Here is a 9,934-nt window from a genome sequence, read left to right on the forward strand (position 1 = left end):
TGTGTTTTAGAAAGATCAATGAAGAGAATGGATTGGGGACTGGGAGAAGGAGGGAGACCAGTTTTGGAAGTTGTTTTAGTAATGGGGAAGGATTATGGTGGCCTGAAACATGGAGAGGTAACAGGATTGAAGAAAAGGGGATGGATTCCTTAGACACTTAGGAGTTTAAAAGAACTTGGTGACTGGTTGGACATGGGGTGAGTAGGAAAAATGAAGAATGACTTCTAAAGTCCTGCTTTGGGCAAACAGAAAGGAGAGTTCTTAGGAGAGGGTCAGTTCTGGGCATGGTGAGTTTGAGGTGCCAGTGGGACATCCAAGTGGAGGTGTCCAAGAGGCAGCTGAGTATGCCTGACTGGAGTTTGCAAGATAAGTCTAAACTGGAAATTAAAATGTGCAGTCTGTTGTGCCTTATATGGCAGCCACATGAGTGGATTGATTTGTTGGGCTTGCCCAGGGAGTATGTGTAGAGTAAGAAGAGAAGAGGGCCTAGGACAGAGCCCTGAGAAGCACCTACATTTGAGGTTCTGCAAAAGTAATTGAGATGAAGTGTCCACAGTGGTTAATTAATCAGTAGTAGAACATGGTTTCCCAGAAACCAGGGGAGGAAAGTGTTGAAGGCTGATGACAAATCAAGTAAAATAAGGTCTAAAAAAAATCCACTGGCTTTAGAAACAAGGAAGTGGTTGTAAAGGCAGTTTCAGTGGCGTGGTGGGAGCTGAGGTCGAATTACAGTGAGTCGAGAAGTGGGTGGGAAGGTGAGGAAGTGAAGACTACACTTTTAAGAAGTTTGGCTCTTTAAGAGGCAAAAAGAGAGAAGAAAATAGCTGGAAGGAGAGGCAGGTTTTTATTCAGATGGGAGAAATGCTGTTGGCATGGATCCAGCAAAGAGAAAAAGATAATATTATAGGGAAAAAGAGATGACAGAGAGTGGCGCCCCCAGAAAAAGAATAAGGTAGGGCAACAGTCCCCAACCTTTTTGGCATCAGGGACCGGTTTGGTGGAAGACAGTTTTTTCACGGATGGGGCAGAGGAGAGGATGGTTCAGGCGGTAACGCGAGCAGTGGGGAGCCATGGGAGCGGCAGATGAAGATTCGCTCCCTTGCCCGCCGCCCACCTCCTGCTGTGCGGCCCGGTTCCTAACAGGCCATGGACTGCTACCGGTCAGCGGCCTGGGGGTTGGGGACTCCTGAGTAGGGGATCCAAAACATTAGTGGAGAAGTTCACTTAGAGGGACATTTGCACTGTGACAGAAAGGCATGTGAGATTAGTACATTAGTAGATTTGGTGGCAGGAACCTGAGAGAATTCTTGTATGGTGGTTCCTACTTTTTCTGTGGAATAGGGACATGGTATCAGCCAGGGAGAAAGGGATTGGAGATGATTTACAAGATTTGAGACCAGCAGAGTAGGATTGAAATAGCTGCAGTGGAGAATGGGAGCAAGATGACCGAGGTAGCATACAGCTTTCCGGGCAGTTAGAGCCCTATTGAGGTTGGTGACCATTATTTTGTAGCAGCAGCAGTCTGCATGGTTGTGTGCTATGTATTTTTCCCCCAACAATATTCAGCCATCTACTGGTGGCTGCAGAGAGGTGAATTGAGTTGATCCAGGTTTGAATTTTATCAGGTGGATGAAATGGAAGGACAAAGGACAAGGAGGTTGAGGATCCTGGCAAAAGAGTGGTTGAGATGGTGGATCTTAGACCTAAACTGCATAAGGGAGAGTAAAAGTGTTACGGGCTGGAGGTCCCAATGAAGTCAGAGAACCCATATCTTGGAAACAGTTGAATGAGAGAGTTATGATGAGAAAGTGGAGTAATGAAGTTTGAGTAGTTTCAAGTGATGACAGGGTCCAGGGTATGACCATGGTAGCAGGTGGCCAAAGTGGAATACAGAAGACAGCCAAGATGTTGACATGGCCATTGAAATCCCCCCAGATGATGGCAGGACCTGAGGAAGGAAAAGGGAAGAGGATGCTTGTGAGCCAGCTACCAGTAAAGCAGGTTGTTCTGGAGTCTGTAGATGACAGCAAGAGGAGGGGCAAAGGTCAATACAGCTGAATGGCATATGACCCTAAAGTAGCAAGGGTTTTTACAAAGAGCAGGTAGAATAGGAACTGAATTGAACTTTGGTGGGGAGACATTAGCCCCTCTCCCAGTCCTGAGATCCCTTGGGTTTAAGAGTATAAGCAGCTTCCTCCAGGGTCGACTATGCAGAAGTGGCGCCCTGAGGAAGAGCCAGCTTCCAGGGCAGGCTGGAGGTGGGCAGAGCGAGTGTGGAGCCGCTAAGTGTGGAGGAGACTTTGCTGATCAGAAACAAAAGTTTTCCAGGGAAGAGTAAGAAGGTTGGGAAGGGAAGGAAGGGCAGGCAATCAGGTCAAGGAAGATGAAGCATAGAGCAATGAAGGGGTGAGGAGAACGTGGGCAGAGAGACTCTGGTTGACCTAGAGAGTTACATTTTGTGGGGAGGGCATGAAGCCAGGCCTGTGGAGTGGAGCTGGGGGCAGAAGTGAGTCTGGGGAGAGGAAAAGGGGGTCCGTGGGTAGAGAATGAGGGTAGGTCTGGGAAGCTGGTGACGGCAGTAGGTTTTGCAGGAAGGAGATGGGGGAAATGGTCTATGGAAACAGGGTGGAGGGAATGGTGGCTGGCTGTGGGGAAGAGATGGGGCAGATGGAGTCTGTGAAGAGGGTATGAGTGGGGAGCAGAAGGAAGGGCGTCTATGAGAAGAAAGTGACAAATTGTGTTGCATTTGGCCCTGAGGTGGAAGTAAAGGCCAGGACACCCTCTTTGGCTGGGCGTGAAGTTGAAAGGAGAATGTTTCTGTCTCTGTCTCTGTCTCTTCTCCCTCTCTCTCTGAATGAGGAGCTGAGAGTAAAGAGTCGGGTTGGGAGAAGGCCTCTGTCCCATTGTGCACGTGGAACCCACAGGAACAGGAGACAGTGACTGCCTTATCTCCGAGGCCATGTGGGGACAAGGAGCCAGGCTGGCAGCCCATGCCCTGGAGGCTTCTTGCTTTTAGAAATGTGTCTTTTGATGTAGGAGGAAAAAAGCCCTCTGAGAAATTTTATTTAGAAATGAAACCTAGTGACCTATTGATTTTTTTTTTTTTTTTTTTTTTTTTTTTTGCGGTACGTGGGCCTCTCACTGTTGTGGCCTCTCCCGTTGCGGAGCACAGGCTCAGCGGCCATGGCTCACGGGCCCAGCCGCTCCGCGGCATGTGGGATCTTCCCGGACCAGGGCACTAACCCGTGTCCCCTGCATTGGCAGGCAGACTCTCAACCACTGCACCACCAGGGAAGCCCTGATTTTTAATACCTCTTCTCACTTGTTGCTAAGGACCTTTGACTTAGTACAAGAGCCGAGGGTTTTGAGATTTCTGTGATTTTCGTTTCCGGGCACGAAGAAGAACCGTTTGGCTGCTATAGAAATGATTTATGGATGAGTCCAGATTTATTAATCACCTCTGAAGATGGAGAGGAAATTAAAAACAAAGAGTCCACTCTGGGCTGAAGACAAAGTAGGTTTGTCGTCCTTGCAGAAGACCTTGCCAAGGTTAGAAGGCCACAAACAAACCAATTTGGACCGAGGTTCCTAATCCAGATTTTAATTTCATGTGCTTTGATTTTTTCAGACCATTTTCTCTCCAAGGTAAAATAATGACCATTTTAATTGGCTGCCACTTACAGAGAGTTTCCAATAAGCATGATGGCATACGTATATTTTTCTCTGGCATTCTAGGTGTGCTCTGGTTCTTACGATCAAGCTGGTGAAACTGACTTTTACTGCGTGCTGCATGCCATGATCAGTTGACTATAAATTAAATCCTCTTTTCCAAAAGCCATTATCCATTAGTGCTAATTTGTTTGCTTCTCATTTCCACTGATCATTAGAGTCTCTGGTTGTGAGCACCAAATTGGAAATGATTTCGTTGACATTTCAAAAAATTTTCTTGAATGCCATTTGGCTGCAGCTAAAGAACATTATGGTTTGCAGAGGAACAGTTCACTCCAATTACAATTTAACTGACCGTTCATGGCACTGAATCCCTGTCCTTAGTGTCCAAAGATGACACCGCTGCTGACATTGCTATTTCCTGTCAGCTGTAAAATGCCTCATAGACTATGCACTGGCCTTCTTGGATGGAGACTCTGCCACTCTGCACATGGCAGCTTTGGGAAGTTGGTAGTTTTATGGACCTACATATCATGAACATTCAGATATAACCATCTAAACGGGAGCTGGCTGATTTCTTTACTCATTCACCAGCGAGCATTTATTAAACATCTGTTTTGTGCCAGGCATTAGGCAGGCCCTGGGGACATAGAGACAGGGAGGACCAACCCCTGCCCTTGAGGAACTCACACTCTAGTGGGAGGGACGGTGAAGTTTTACAGCATAGCAGGAGAAGAGGTGGCATAAGTGGGACCACAGACCTGAGAACACCTAGCTGTCTTGGGGAATTAGCCAAAGGGCAAAAAGGAGGCTGGCCATTCCTGATGGCAGAGCAGGGTTGAGATACAAGTGGGCCCTGGAAGGGCCTGGGGAGTTGAGAAGTTGGTGTCTGCTGCAACGTGGAAGTCACTGCAGATGAGGCTAGGCTGGGGTCAAGTTTTGTAGGATCTTGTATGCCACATTGAGTTCAGACTTTATCCTGTAGGCCAGAAGGAGAAATTTGGGGGTGAATAAGGGAGAAAGTGTAGAAGCTTGAGGGAAAGGCTTTGTTTATGTATTTGTTGGGGTCGACAGAGATCGAGCAAGTTTAAGAGGAGTCAGAGGAGATGGAGAGATTGAAGATAGAGGGGCAGAATCTAGTGCACACAGAAAGGCTGCGTGCCCATGTGGTGAGGTTAAGAATAGAGGGAGAGGACTTCCCTGGTGGCGCAGTGGTTAAGAATACGCCTGCTAATGCAGGGGACACGAGTTCAAGCCCTGGCCCAGGAAGATCCCACATGCCGCGAAGCAACTAAGCCCATGCGCCACAACTACTGAGCCTGCGCTCTAGAGCCCATGAGCCACAACTGCTGAAGCCTGCATGCCACAACTACTGAAGCCCCCATGCCTAGAGCCAGTGCTCCGCAACAAGAGAAGCCACAGCAATGAGAAGCCCACGCACAGCAACGAAGACCCAACATAGCTAAAAAAAAAAAGAATAGAGGGAGAAGGAGTTCCCTGGTGGCCTAGTGGTTAGGATTCCAGGCTTTCACTGCCGTGGCCCAGGTTCAATCCCTGGTCGGGGAACTGAGATCCCACAAACCACGTGGCACAGCCCCCACCAAAAAAATGGAGGGAGAGAAGGGAGTTGCTCCTGATGGGCCCTGTTTTCTCTGTGAAGTAGGAAGCAAGGTTATCTGGGCATCCTCGCTGATTCCTCCCCCTTTCATCCTCCACAGTCAGACAGTCACCAGGTCCTGTCGCTCCTTCCTGTGTGGCGTTTCTACTTCTCTCCAACCCTAGTGTCATCAGCATCTTTTGCCGAGATTATGGGAACAGCTTCCTAACTGGTGCCCTGCCTCCAGTCTTGCCCCTTTCGGATCACCTTTCTACACTAAAGTCAAGATGCTATTCCTAGAACAAAGTCTTTTCTTGTCACTCTTGACTTAAAGCCCTTGACCTAAAATCCTCACGTTGCCCTCAGGGTAAAGTGCTGACCCTGCAGCAGAGCATCAAGGGCCCCTTGTTCTCTGGCCTCCACCCATTTTCCCAGCCTCGTCTCTTGCCGCTTCCATCCTCATACTGTACTCCAGCCACTCTGAACAATCTCAGCAATGAAAATAAGAACTAAGCTTTATTGAGGGTTTCCTATATGTTAGGCAGTTTGTTGACCCTTATGAGGGTCATAACACCTCATAATACCTTATGAGGTATTATTATCCCCTCTTCTCAGGTAAGAGAACTGAAGCCTGGAGAGGTTAAGTAATTTGCATAAGGTCACACAGCCGGGAGGTGGAAGATCACCCAGCTCCAGTGTCTGTGTTCCTAACCGCTACGCCACACTGCCTTGCACTCGCGATTCTTTAAATATACCTTACACTCGCGCGCTTCTGAGCCTCCGCGTGTTTTATTCCCTCTACCTGGAGTACAGCTTCCTCACCTCTTCACCTGGCTAGCTGCAGATGCCTTTCAGCCTGGATGGCATCTCCTCTGGAAATTTTCCATAGCAGCCCACACCCCAGCTAAGGCTGGGTTAGGTGTCCCTCGCTCACATGCCCAAAGTATCCTGTGCTTGCCCCATCCTAGCGCTTACCACACTATTGGACTTAAAATGGTTTATTTACAGGGTTCTATGCCACCCCCAAACTGCATACCCCTTGAGGGAAGGAACTCTGTTTGGTTCTCACAATTATCCCTAGAGGCCTAACCCAAGGATGGGACACACTTGTCTCTCAGTATTTGTTGACTTTCACGTTGAGTGGAATTGCTGATAGTAAGGTTGGCAGTGGGGCAGAGGGACTCCTAGTCAGGTCTGAGACAATTTACGTACAATGTGACAGGCACTGGAAACTGAAAGATGAGATGGCAGGAGGCAGCAGCCAGGGATACAGGCTGTCAAAGAGAAGATGTCAGGGTGGAGAGGCATCAGAGAAGAAAGCCTTTTGAGCAGGAGGGATGGTCAGTGATTTTAGTTGTTGCAGCAACAGAACAAGTAAACAAAGGACTAAGGTGTCCTCATTGACCTGGACAATTAGGAGGTTATCAGAGACATGGCTGAATGTGCAAGCAAGTGAAGGGGGAGTGCAGAGAAGCAGAACTGCAGTGGGTTGAGGAGACACTGGTCCGTGGAGGATCAGAAAAGAGTGTGTAGACTGTTTTTAAGAAGCTTTTCTGTGAAGGGCAAAAACCAGAAAGGTGACTGCAGGGGGACAAGAGGGTGAGGTAAGTGGTTTTTGTTTTCATTTTTGCTTATTTTTGTTTTAGGATAGGCAAGAATTAAGTAAGTTAACAAGAAAAAATGCCTAATTAAAGAGAGCAGTTGAGGATCCAGGGGAAGAGGGAGTAGTGGATGGAGTGAGGGCTCTAAGGAGGCAGGATGGGTGGGTGTAGAGCTCTGGTAAAGGAGTAAAGAAGGAAAAGAGAGGGATGGGTATGGATACCATAACATGGGAAGAATGAAGAGATTGTGAGGACGTTTTTGCCTAATGGCCTATAACTTTTTTGTGAAGCCCAAGAGTAGATCTCCTGAGAACAGATGGAAGAGGTGGGAGGGTAAGGAGCTCGGAATTGTAGACTTCCCAGGCTATTCACAAAGTTTAGGCTATGGACCATGAGTGTGGATGCTGGATTGGATGGAGGTCACCAGAGTCCAGATTTTGTGGCTCTCCTACAAGCCCCAGCAGACCTTGGGATTTACCCCCATAAGAGCACTTTACACTTTTCAGTAAAAATCATCTGGTTCCCTTTCTCTCTACCCCACCAGTTTGTAAGCACCTTTTTTTTTTTTTAACATCTTTACTGGAGTATAATTGCTTTACAATGGTGTGTTGGTTTCTGCTTTATAACAAAGTGAATCAGCTATACATATACATATGTCCCCATATCTCCTCCCTCTTGCGTCTCCCTCCCACCCTCCCTATCCCACCCCTCTAGGTGGTCACAAAGCACTGAGCTGATCTCCCTGTTCTATGTGGCTGCTTCCCACTAGCCATCTATTTTACATTTGGCCACTCCATGCCACTCTCTCACTTCGTCCCGCTTACCCTTCCCCTTCGCCATGTCCGCAAGTCCATTCTCTACATCTGCGTCTTTATTCCTGTCCTGCCCCTAGGTTGTTCAGAACCTATTTTTTTTTTTAGATTACATACATATATATGCGTTAGCATACAGTATTTGTTTTTCTCTTTCTGACTTACTTCACTCTGTGTGACAGTCTCTAGGTCCATCCACCTCACTACAAATAACTCGTTTCTTTTTACAGCTGAGTATATATGTGCCACATCTTCTTTATCCTGTCGTCTGTCGATGTACACTTAGGTTGCTTCCATGTCCTGGCTATCGTAAATAGAGCTGCAATGAACATTGTGGTACATGACTCTTTTTGAATTATGGTTTTCTCAGGGTTGTAAGCACCTTGAGGGCAAAAAATATATTTGTTATGTTGACCAATGCCAGTCCCAGTGCTTGGCTAGGAGTGGCACCCAGGACATCTGTTTAATTAATTACTGTGTGAGATTAAGGAAATTAAAATGCTCATTATGAGCACAGTGTGTTGGATGTCAATTTAAGTAACACTTGTTGAATATCCATGATGTGCCAGGGACGATGCTAGCCAGAATTACGAAGATGGAACAGGTTGATGCTGAAATTGCCTAGCAGCTCATGGGTAAACAGGAGGACTTGGGTGCAAGTGGGTATGGCAAGTAAATCAGCACTGGGGCAAGGGAGACGGGGAAGGACAGGACGCCTGACCTCAGAGGAAAAGAAATGATTGAGAAACAGTATGAGGACTTTATTATTTTTTTATGAATTTATTTATTTTTGGCTGTGTTGAGTCTTTGTTGCTGTGTGCGGGCGTTCTCTAGTTGCGGCGAGCGGGGGCTACTCTTCATTGCAGTGCACGGGCTTCTCATTGAGGTGGCTTCTCTTGTTGCGGAGCACGGGCTCTAGGCGCGCGGGCTTCAGTAGTTGTGGCTCGAGGGCTCTAGAGCGCAGGCTCAGTAGTTGTGGCGCACGGGCTTAGTTGCTCCATGGCATGTGGGATCTTCCTGGACCTGGGCTCGAATCCATGTCCCCGGCATTGGCAGGCAGATTCTTAACCACTGCGCCACCAGGGAAGTCCCAGCAGTATGAGAACGTTAGAGAATGGTGTGTGAAGCATGGGGAAGCTGGCAGCCTCCCCTTAGTTCCTACTGGAAGCAGTGACATGGGGGGCGGGGTAGGGGGAACAGACTCATAGTTAAGGTGCAGCAAAACTTAGATGGAAGACGTTCTTCGGCCTGAATGAAGAGGGGTAATGGGGAGCAACAGGAGAGTTTTAAGCAGGGAAATATGCCCAATTTGCATTTTTTAAAGAATCTCACATCACTACCTGGAGAATATAGCCAATATTTTGTAATAACTGTAAATGGAGTGTATCCTTTAAAAATTGTATAGAAAATAAAGCGCATTTTATTTTAATGATATAAAAAGAAGACTGTCGCATCACTGTGGAGATTAGGTTGGGGTAAACCCGAAGATCAGTTAGGAGGCTGCTGCAGCAATCCACGTGAGGCATGGGGGTAAACTACAACAGTGGCAGTGGAGATGAAGCTAAATAGACTGATCTGAGGGAGATTTAGGTGGTATAACTGGCAGAACCTGGCAGCAGATTGGATGAGGAGGGCAAGGGAGGGGAATACGTCAACATAGCTCTTGAGTGACTAGGAGAGTGGTAACAGTCACTGAAATAGGACCAACATAGGGAAAGGAGCAGGGGTGAGGGCTTGATGAATTCAGTTTGGGACTTATGGATTTGAAGAGTGTGAAACCTACCAAGGAAGGCGTCTGTGGTCATTTAATCATATTCTCAGCCTGGGAGGGAGGCCCAGGCTGAAAATATGGATTTGGGAGTCATAAAGCCTACGAAGGTAACATGAACTCTTGAAAGTGGTACGTTTCCCCCCTTTTCCCAGTTTTCTTTCTTTAATTCTTTTTAAAACTGTACTTATTAGGTTTTAGGGTTTTTTTTTTCAATCATCATCAAATCTTATTTTGAAGAAAAGTTGAGATTAAAATAAATATGTGGCTGTAGTCTCTTGATTAAACATGGCTGCCCCCCTGTATTTCCCCCTACCTCTCAAAACCTTGCTGACTTAACACTAAAGAAATATAAAAGGTATTAAGTTACGAAAGCTCAGAGAAGGAAGCAACAGCAGATGAAAGTCAACAGATATATGGAAGTAGAAGGCAGGTGGGGGAGTGTTACCTGGCTTGAAACATCCTAAGAAGTTCCAGACCAGCTGTC

Source organism: Delphinus delphis, chromosome 1 (genome assembly GCF_949987515.2).
Source record: "Delphinus delphis chromosome 1, mDelDel1.2, whole genome shotgun sequence".
NCBI classification, from domain to species: Eukaryota; Metazoa; Chordata; class Mammalia; order Artiodactyla; family Delphinidae; genus Delphinus; species Delphinus delphis.